General features: G+C 44.5%; 1 long non-coding RNA gene across 1 annotated transcript; it reads left to right on the forward strand.

Annotated features, from left to right (window-relative positions):
* The first annotated feature begins 1,014 nt into the window (after positions 1-1,014).
* On the forward strand, positions 1,015-3,131 carry LOC141369026 (uncharacterized). Its single transcript, XR_012372515.1, has 2 exons — positions 1,015-1,475; positions 1,560-3,131. It is a non-coding gene; the product is annotated as an uncharacterized lncRNA (long non-coding RNA).
* Positions 3,132-10,874: the final 7,743 nt, after the last annotated feature.

The raw sequence follows: 10,874 nt of genomic DNA on the forward strand, positions 1-10,874 counted from the left end.
GGTCGGATAGCTATCTGATTTGTTAAAACTGATAGATTTACATTTGGCCACATAAATGTGTCTTGGCTAAACGGATTTGAATCCGATCTTTTACTCCCCTGGAAAATGCAAATACACTATTCTTACTCCGCCTTAAAAAACTTAAGACAAAGTTTATGCAACAAAAGGCAGCACTTACTGTATGTTGGGCAGGGGACGCGTGTCTCCTTGCTCGGAATGAGCTGGAGCGTGCAGTACAGAGCAGCAGGAGATTGAGGCGTGATGATTTAACGTACAGGTCCATGATGGGGAAAAGCGTTTACAAAGCTCTCTCTCAAAGTTTTATTTCTTTGTTTAATATCATTCAAGATTGTGAATGGAGTTTTTATTGAATCTAGAAAGCTTTTTGACCCGCTGCCTTTGCTCCATAAAGCAATAAGTGTCTTTGTTTCTTTGCCTGCTAAAGGGCTCATTATAGTTGTGCGTACGTCCTACGGCGTAACCGCGACGGTGTAGGCTACGCATCGGTTTTCATATATACTTCTGCGTCGTCGACGTGCAAACACACATGCAGACCGCTGGTAGGCAGTATCCTCGCGTGTAACCACAGTATAGGTGGACCGTCAATAAAGAAGCAGCTCGGTCAATTTAATCCACAAACGAAGAAGAAACAGCAGCTTGTTGTGTATGATTTGAAAAGACCAGCAGTGATGGAAGTAAATAAACAGCAACTTGCAGTTTCAGCTAAATCACTCCTCAACATGGCCCATCTTTGTTTTCACCGTCGCAAACTGCAAACCTATGTGGACCAATGCTGGTTTGATGCTGGTGACCACCAGCTAAACTAGCATCAAACCAGCATAGACCAGCATAATTCCCATGCTGGTTTGATGCTGGATTTTTCAGCAGGGTAATAACCTACTGTATGGCGTAGCTACAGTGTAGACCTTACACATGACTATAAATTGGACTTAACTTCCAGGTTACGTGCTTACGTTTTGGGAGGAGTTATGTGCTGACATGTGGTTTTGTCACAAGGTGACAATCTTTCTAAGGGCGGAACCGAAGTTAGGGAAGTTTTGGTTCCGCCCGGAAGGTTTCCCCACCGGGCCACAGAGGAAGACGGACCGTTTTACTTCCTGGTTTCCAGGGCGACGCTGTCAGGGCTTTACGAGCCACAGGTGTGAGGCATTGAGTGAGCAAAGTGTGATTGGAGGCTGGGGGAAATGAAGCACTTATATAGCTCTGTTGGAACACAGAGAGAGGAGAAGCGATTGACACGGAGCGATGTACATGCGAAGCAGTTGACACGGGGGAAGCTCCTTTGCCAAAGGCAAATGAAGACACGCACCTTTTGAAGAGCCCGAGGGCTCTGTTGATCCGGCGATCGCTGAAGCGGGCGGAAAGAGGACAGAGCCAAGGAAGGTGAAAGGAAGGCAGGCCGTGGATCTTAAACAAGGAGCACCCCGAAGTCGTGTCGATTATTCCTGTTGTTGGTGTGTGTCGTAGCGCTGAGTTGGGCTCACCGGGTGCGCTATTTTGGATTGTGTACTGCTCTCTCTCTCTCGTCTGGATTATAGTTTCACGTGGAGGGAAATACCGAAGACCTTAAAGGTAGAAGAGGTAAACGAATACTGGCCTTGGATGAAAGCAACGAAGGAAGGAAAGACGCATCGTTGTGAGTATATGACTGTGGAAAAGTAGTGTTGGCGGCTGGAAAAACGCCCTGTCTGTGTATCTGGAATTGTCACAGCGGGAAGTCAACCCAGGACAAAGGAAGTACAACAGTTGTGAGTAACGAAATCTTCTTATAGAAGTATTGTGCATATGTTTGACCTGTATATCTCTTTGAGAGTCTTTCAAAAGAGAGTGGGCGGCCCTACCCTGAGCCAGCGCGGTGGGTGAGCCGAAGGGTCTTTATGAAACAGCTCCAGTGACGAAAAGCAAACACTAGGCCGAGTTGCCATCTCCATCTCTCCGTCCAGAGCGAAGGAAAGGAAGACGGGCGTCTATTGTGTGCACTGAGTGGTGGGTGAGTCTTGGATGTAGAAATATTCACTTGAAGTGGTGCTGTGTAATGCTGTGTATTGCAGTGGGATTGCTGTTGTCGTGTCTGACGTACCCCCGCCTCCAGTCACTCGCTCCAGAGACGACGAAGAGAAAAACGGTCATAGAGTAAGACCCGTACATGATTATGCTGTGAGTGTGTTTCCATCTTAAAAATCACGAAGTGGCATCTCGAAGTATTTTCTCAGCTAGACGCTCGGCGGACTTGAGTTTAGGAGCGGCGGTGAAGAACTGTGCTATTGACGGTGCGTGAGTATTATCTGTAATATTGCTACCTTACTTGTGTCTTCTCATCATCGCAGAGCTTGAGGTGAAGGAGATCCGCCGGCCCGAGGTCTCGACGAAAGGGCGCCCCGGTCCAGTTTTCGATCGACCAACGGGTCTCGAGGAAAGGGCAGCGCTCGACCCGGTGTGCCGGCGTGACGTTCTCACCCCTCTGTATACAAACGAGCTCGCCGAGAGGGTTTCGGCCCCCGGCGCCACCTAGGAAACCACTGTCCAGTTGACGCATCGCATAGCCAGCCACCGTAAGTCCGCCACCCTGTTAAGTAAAGCATAACCTGTTAAAACCCGCTAAATCAACAGGGAAGAGGAGTGTGTTGTGAGAGCTGTGCAGAGAGCCAGACCTACCTCGAAGCAGTAGTCAGCAGTCATCTGTGGAAAGAGAGAGAGAGCCAGCGTGAGCACTGAGATACCGAACTGTGAAGAGAGCCTTACCTACCAAACGCTGTAGTCAGCGCAGAGGTGAGAGAACCATTGGAGACCGATTCATTGTACCTTTGTGTCCCAGCAGTCATCTGTGGAAAGAGAGAGAGAGCCAGTGTGAGCACTGAGATACCGAACTGTGAAGAGAGCCTTACCTACCAAACGCTGTAGTCAGCGCAGAGGTGAGAGAACCATTGGAGACCGATTCATTGTGCCTTCGTGTCCCAGCAGACATCTGTGGAAAGAGAGAGAGAGCCAGCGTGAACGCTGAGATGCCGAGCTGAGAAGAGAGCCTAGAGGGGCCGTTCTTTTAAGTTCCCCTTTCTCCCTGCCCTATTTATTATTTTTAACTAAATTAAATAAAGTACATTTTAATTTATGCTTACCTTGTGTGTTTGGTCATTGGGGTGGCTTTGGGAATCTCCTCGAGGTGGAAAAAGGGGCGTGACCTTATTTACATCTGGGTCCACCCCGACTTGTGACAGATTTGGCGTAGTCGGCAGTCCACCTCGGGTTGAGACCAAGGTCCCCCAGTGACCTACCACCTTTTTTTTTTAAAAAAGTAAAAATTTCCCAGCACCACATTATCAGTCCCCAAACAACGCGTTCTCGGGACGAGAACGGATTGGCGGGGGAGGATGTCACAAGGTGACAATCTTTCTAAGGGCGGAACCGAAGTTAGGGAAGTTTTGGTTCCGCCCGGAAGGTTTCCCCACCGGGCCACAGAGGAAGACGGACCGTTTTACTTCCTGGTTTCCAGGGCGACGCTGTCAGGGCTTTACGAGCCACAGGTGTGAGGCATTGAGTGAGCAAAGTGTGATTGGAGGCTGGGGGAAATGAAGCACTTATATAGCTCTGTTGGAACACAGAGAAAGGAGAAGCGATTGACACGGAGCGATGTACATGCGAAGCAGTTGACACGGGGGAAGCTCCTTTTGCCAAAGGCAAATGAAGACACGCACCTTTTGAAGAGCCCGAGGGCTCTGTTGATCCGGCGATCGCTGAAGCGGGCGGAAAGAGGACAGAGCCAAGGAAGGTGAAAGGAAGGCAGGCCGTGGATCTTAAACAAGGAGCACCCCGAAGTCGTGTCGATTATTCCTGTTGTTGGTGTGTGTCGTAGCGCTGAGTTGGGCTCACCGGGTGCGCTATTTTGGATTGTGTACTGCTCTCTCTCTCGTCTGGATTATAGTTTCACGTGGAGGGAAATACCGAAGACCTTAAAGGTAGAAGAGGTAAACGAATACTGGCCTTGGATGAAAGCAACGAAGGAAGGAAAGACGCATCGTTGTGAGTATATGACTGTGGAAAAGTAGTGTTGGCGGCTGGAAAAACGCCCTGTCTGTGTATCTGGAATTGTCACAGCGTGAAGTCAACCCAGGACAAAGGAAGTACAACAGTTGTGAGTAACGAAATCTTCTTATAGAAGTATTGTGCATATGTTTGACCTGTATATCTCTTTGAGAGTCTTTCAAAAGAGAGTGGGCGGCCCTACCCTGAGCCAGCGCGGTGGGTGAGCCGAAGGGTCTTTATGAAACAGCTCCAGTGACGAAAAGCAAACACTAGGCCGAGTTGCCATCTCCATCTCTCCGTCCAGAGCGAAGGAAAGGAAGACGGGCGTCTATTGTGTGCACTGAGTGGTGGGTGAGTCTTGGATGTAGAAATATTCACTTGAAGTGGTGCTGTGTAATGCTGTGTATTGCAGTGGGATTGCTGTTGTCGTGTCTGACGTACCCCCGTCTCCAGTCACTCGCTCCAGAGACGACGAAGAGAAAAACGGTCATAGAGTAAGACCCGTACATGATTATGCTGTGAGTGTGTTTCCGTCTTAAAAATCACGAAGTGGCATCTCGAAGTATTTTCCCAGCTAGACGCTCGGCGGACTTGAGTTTAGGAGCGGCGGTGAAGAACTGTGCTATTGACGGTGCGTGAGTATTATCTATAATATTGCTACCTTACTTGTGTCTTTTTATCATCGCAGAGCTTGAGGCGAAGGAGATCCGCCGCCCCGAGGTCTCGACGAAAGGGCGCCCCGGTCCAGTTTTCGATCGACCAACGGGTCTCGAGGAAAGGGCAGCGCTCGACCCGGTGTGCCGGCGGGACGTTCTCGCCCCTCTGTATACAAGCGAGCTCGCCGAGAGGGTTTTGGCCCCCGGCGCCATCTAGGAAACCACTGTCCAGTTGACGCATCGCATAGCCAGCCACCGTAAGTCCGCCACCCTGTTAAGTAAAGCATAACTTGTTAAAACCTGCTAAATCAACAGGGAAGAGGAGTGTGTTGTGAGAGCTGTGCAGAGAGCCAGACCTACCTCGAAGCGGTAGTCAGCAGTCATCTGTGGAAAGAGAGAGAGAGCCAGCGTGAGCACTGAGATACCGAACTGTGAAGAGAGCCTTACCTACCAAACGCTGTAGTCAGCGCAGAGGTGAGAGAACCATTGGAGACCGATTCATTGTGCCTTTGTGTCCCAGCAGTCATCTGTGGAAAGAGAGAGAGAGCCAGTGTGAGCACTGAGATACCGAACTGTGAAGAGAGCCTTACCTACCAAACGCTGTAGTCAGCGCAGAGGTGAGAGAACCATTGGAGACCGATTCATTGTGCCTTCGTGTCCCAGCAGACATCTGTGGAAAGAGAGAGAGAGCCAGCGTGAACGCTGAGATGCCGAGCTGAGAAGAGAGCCTAGAGGGGCCGTTCTTTTAAGTTCCCCTTTCTCCCTGCCCTATTTATTATTTTTAACTAAATTAAATAAAGTACATTTTAATTTATGCTTACCTTGTGTGTCTGGTCATTGGGGTGGCTTTGGGAATCTCCTCGAGGTGGAAAAAGGGGCGTGACCTTATTTACATCTGGGTCCACCCCGACTTGTGACAGATTCATGAACCAGATGTATTTACACATGTCCAGTTTCATCTAAAATGCATCCCAGACTACCTCCTGAAGTGGTTTGAGCGATTGGATATAAATTTGTCTCGAAAACGTTTCGGAGGGCATTTACAACTGATCTTTTTAAAAAATCTATTTAAGGCAAAACTCATCAGTTGATTGGAATTAAATAGCCTGTTTCTTGATAAATCTTGCTTTATACTGTATATCAGGGGTTTCCAAACTTTTTTCACCCCAACAGGTAATCTCAAGACCCACCTTTTAAAAATATACAAATATAGGAAAACCAGAAACACATTTGTCCCCTTTCAGTAGTTTTTGAACAAATTTAATTGAATAATATTAAAATACTATATGGTAGAACTGCACGATCATGGAAAAATCATAATTGTTTAGCTACTGCATTTGCACTTAATTGAAAATAATATATTTAAAAAATACAATGACTTGCCACGCTGTAGAGAACAGTGCACTATTGCAGACTTATAAAGGCTACAGAGGATTTATTTATATTATTTTAATATAGTCAGTCTGAACTAAAGTGGGCCGGTCTAAGGCATGAAACTCCAGGGCTGAAAATTAGTCCCACTCCGGCCCTGTTAAAGTATATTAAGTTCTTACATGAAACTAAATACCGTATTTCCCTCTGAACTGATTACTTGAGTCTACTATCGCCAGACAAAAAACTTTCTCCAAGCCCTGATTACACCTGGTATTAAGTTGTGATTTGGTCGATCGGATCTCAAGTGGTCGATATACAGCTGTTAAACGGGGTGTAAAACTTTTGAGCTCATCCATGTTCGACCACATTCAGAGCTAGTCGAAAACACATTCGACAGGATTGCTCCGGCGATTTTCTGCGTTTTCATCTAATGTGTTATGTACCGAGCACAATAATTTTACATCAGACCTGACTCTAACGCGAACCAAAAGTGTTCAGCATGGCCTTTAGACAAACATTGATAAAACTAAAGTGGCTTCTCTCCAATTTCATCACTTATATTTCATTTTATAAGCGTCTGAAAGTTGCCAAGCTTATTTCAACAATTGCTCTGACTATTAATAGTATGTCAGAGTACATGCTGCATAAACTTTTGTGCACAGATAAACACAATTTATGCTATATTAAAGTGCCCATCTAATGACTGATTTTCCACAAGTTGAATAGGTGTATGAGTTTCATAAAACATGTTTCAAAAGTTGTTTGCTCGAAATAGCTTTGAAAAGCTATTGTTACCCATCTCTAGTAGCCTCTGGTGGTATCGCGAGCAGCACAGACTGCATTATTATTTGTATATATTATTATTAACGGTTTATGTGTTGCCAACCGACAAATCAAGCAAAAAAGTATCAATAATAAGTACATTCCAGGAGAAGAAACTCATGACACATAATGATTCGAGAGTAAATTGTGATGTAGACTCGTTTTGCCCTGGACAAGGCTAACATATTCCCGTTATTAAAGGCGGAGTCCACGATGTTTGAAAAACGCTTTGGAAAAGGAGACGGGCCGACTACCAAAACACACTTATAGCCAATCAGCAGTAAGAAGCGTATCTACTAACCGACATCCTTGCCGGGTTGCCTATGTGTGGGGCGGGTCTATCAACAGAAGGTCCAGATTCTATTGGGGTAGGGGCGTGTTTGTTCAGGTGATTTCAAATATCAACATTGGCTTTCAAACATCGTGGACTCCGCCTTTAAATGTTTTCAAACGCATTATTTGCGCAAATTACAGAAATCAAAACCCATCGGGGGATATATACTGCTTGTGGACAGCATGCTAATTGCTAGAAGCTAGCAGGAGGTCCGCCATATTTTGGGAAAGTGATAGACTTGGGGGTACATTAGGCTCATCTGAAAAGCCGGGTCGGTAAGGCCCGATCTTGGTTAGTTTGGCAAAACACTTTTAGTTTGGCAAAACACTATTACTTAGTAAGTTCATGTAGAATTGTAAAATAAAGCAGTTCAATATTTATTTTAAAGGGGGGGGGGGGTTAATGGTATTTCAAGCATTCTGACTTATTAACACAGTTATAGAGTTGTTTCCTCATGCTAAACGTAGGCCAAGTGTCAAAACAGCAGTTGGACGTGTTACAGAGTATTTCTGTGCCGAATGCACTTCGCCAGGGTTCGTACAAGTTTCGGCAAGTTTTTTTTTCGATTACAGTCCTAACTGACGTTTCAGGGGTTTTCGATACGTATCACTTCTTTATATGGGCTTCCACCGGAAAATTTCCCCCGGAAAACCCCGCCCACCCGTCAATCAGCAGGAGACGCTAGAGCTGCTAACAGCTTATCACGCCACTCAGCTTTGTTTAATTTCAAAAGTCAACAATGGCACGAAAGAAGAAGTGTGTTTTTGGATGTAAGGAGAAGACATCCAGCCTTATGGAAACAATGGATATAGTTTATTATCCGGGGTAGCAGCGGAGTTTTGCGTGTGTGTTTGATGCAGTGGATTTTCCCAACCGGGTCATGACGAGTTGCACGCGGTAAGTAAGACTTCTGTCTTATGTTGGAAATAGTCGCGTGCATATTATATAAATGACACGAGCATGTAGTGAACCATACGTTAAAACAGTGTTGTATAGTGTTGCATGACTCGTACTCACTCCTCCTGCGAAAGTAACTCAGCTCCTTCTTCATTTTTTCGTACATTATCGGAAAGATTCGGTAAAGCTAATCTTTCTTTTATAAATCTGATTAAACTAAAGACTCTTCATAGATATAAAGGATGTCATACTACTCTATAGGTACTCCAGATTAACATCAGAAATGCAGAAACAGCGTGTGTTACGTGAGCTTTAACTTTCGAAAAGTACAGTAGCTGGTTACTGGCTTTGCAGGAGAAACCACAATGCAAACTAACTAGCATAGCAGTTAGCCACCTCGTTGTTCTCAATGGCAAATGACTGCTAAAACACACACACAAGTTCACCCCCTCGACGTGCACCACTTGGCGGGATGACGTCAGTTTTTTAATGCTGCTAACAATTTCTATATAGCCTACTGTCTACAAACATTAATAATATTAAAATTACTATACATCATTTAAAAGATATAACTGACGAGTTTAGCATCAGTGTATGGTCTCTGTTTTGAGATACAATAACAAGTATAATCTTACAAATATTGTATTAGTAATGCATTATATTACTGCATTACACCCAAAAGTAATATATTACTGTAATTGACTTACTTTTTTAATGCATTACTCGCGACACTTAAAAGCTTGTTTTTTGTTTTCTAGTTGATCCTTGAATTCCTGACTTCTGGAGTCTTTCATCTGGCAGATGAGGACACAGCAGGCCTGCCCTTATAAATGCTGTGCCTATCTGAAACCTCCTTTTCATGCAGAGCACAGCCAGCTGTTTTCAAAAATACTAATATCTCTTGTTGTTTGTCGCTGGATGTACTGGAGGTTGAAGGATGTGCTATTCCGCTAATTGTAGATTTTTATTTGACAGTTATTGTAATATATTTCGCAAATGTCTTTTAATAGTTGTTCTGTGGAGGTTACAGGCCAAAAAGGAGTCGGTTCACTAGACACATCAGTCTACTGTATATTAAGCGCTGCATTTCTGGAACTTGAATAATTTGGAGTTAATTTAATTTAAATTAAATTTATTGTAGTGCTTTTCCAAGCACAATGTTTCAAAGCTACTTTACAGAAAAAGAGCGCCTGCATAACCACCAGTCTGCAGGACAAGGCAACAGTGACACAAGTCTCTGTGATGAAATCATCAGAAACCCTTGAAAGAAACAAGGCTTAAGGGAGACCCTTGGTAAAATATCGCAGAGGATATGCAACCTGATTTTTAAAAAGTGTTGCTTGTTGATTCTTAAAGTACAGTATGTTGCTAAGCTGAAAACATGATACTCTTTAAATATCCAAAACTATAGGCTACTGTATATACACTATAAAAAGTATGCGGACCCCTGGGAATGAACTGGTTTTCTACAGTGATTTGTCATAAAATGTGATCTGATCCTCATCTAGGTCACAACAATAGACAAACACAATGTGCATTAGCTGACAACACACAAATAATTCTAGTTTTTAAACACCCATTAAACATTCACAATGCTGAAAGAAAATGTAAGTGAACCCATAGACAAATTACTTTAATGAAAGCTAAAGCTAATTTGTGTCAGAAGCTGGCAAACTGGAGTTCAAATAATAAAAATATAGCTGCATGCAGCGATGGTGGGCCCTTGACCGTTTTTTATACACGGTCCCTCCGAGAAAACGATGCACAGTGGGCAAGTGCCTGAAGTGTGTAAATATCAGTGGGCTATTTAATGTTGTTACAGACCCATTTGGGGACTGTAGGTAAAATAAACCCCACATTTTAGACAAATAGGGGCACTAGTGAGCGACTTAAGAGGCACACCCCTATGTCTGACCTGTTTGTCCACACTTAACAGCTGACAATTGTGATGTGTGTGCCAAATTTTAGGTTAATCTAAGCAAGAGCCTTAAATATGCCGGAAATAAAAGTAAACTTTGACACAGTGCCATGGCAACAGCGTTCGAGATATCAAAAATATTTTCGCAATTTAGTATCTACATGCTGGTGCTGTCTTGGCATCATGTTGGCCAAATCTGGTCTCAATCGCATGAATCCTCTAGGAGGAGTATTTAAAAGTTTACCGCATGCGACTGTCAAAATATCCACCTTTGTGATTGACACACGTCTTGGCGCCTGTTGGTGGCGCTATACCCGGGACTCACAATAGGCACATTGATGCAATCCCAATCTTCAGACGAACATACACACTGCGTGGCATCACAATAAGACATTATTAGATATTAGACACTTACTGTTTCTATGATTTCGACATAAATTTATCGCCATGGCAGCACCGTTCGAGATATCAAAAATCCTTTCGCAATTTAGCAAGTCCAATGTCTCGACATCATAATCACCACGTTTGGTGTGTCAATCGCATGAATTCCCTAGGAGGAGTATTTAAAAGTTCACCGCATGCATTTTTTAAACAATCCAAAAAGGTGTGAGGGCGAAAGTTGTTCGGGTCGATGAGATCTATATGCGGCTCTCCAACTCTCGTACATGTGCGTACATGTTTTCCCGATCTGTGCCCCAATGTTTGTTTTTGCATTACAGGGGGCGCTACAGAGCTCCTTTGCCATGCCCGTATTCCAGCCTTTGCATGAGCCTAGTGGCACGCGACTCTGACGTGTGTGCCAAATTTAAAGAGTTTTCAAGTATGTTAAGGC

This window comes from Misgurnus anguillicaudatus, chromosome 12, assembly GCF_027580225.2.
Source record: "Misgurnus anguillicaudatus chromosome 12, ASM2758022v2, whole genome shotgun sequence".
NCBI classification, from domain to species: Eukaryota; Metazoa; Chordata; class Actinopteri; order Cypriniformes; family Cobitidae; genus Misgurnus; species Misgurnus anguillicaudatus.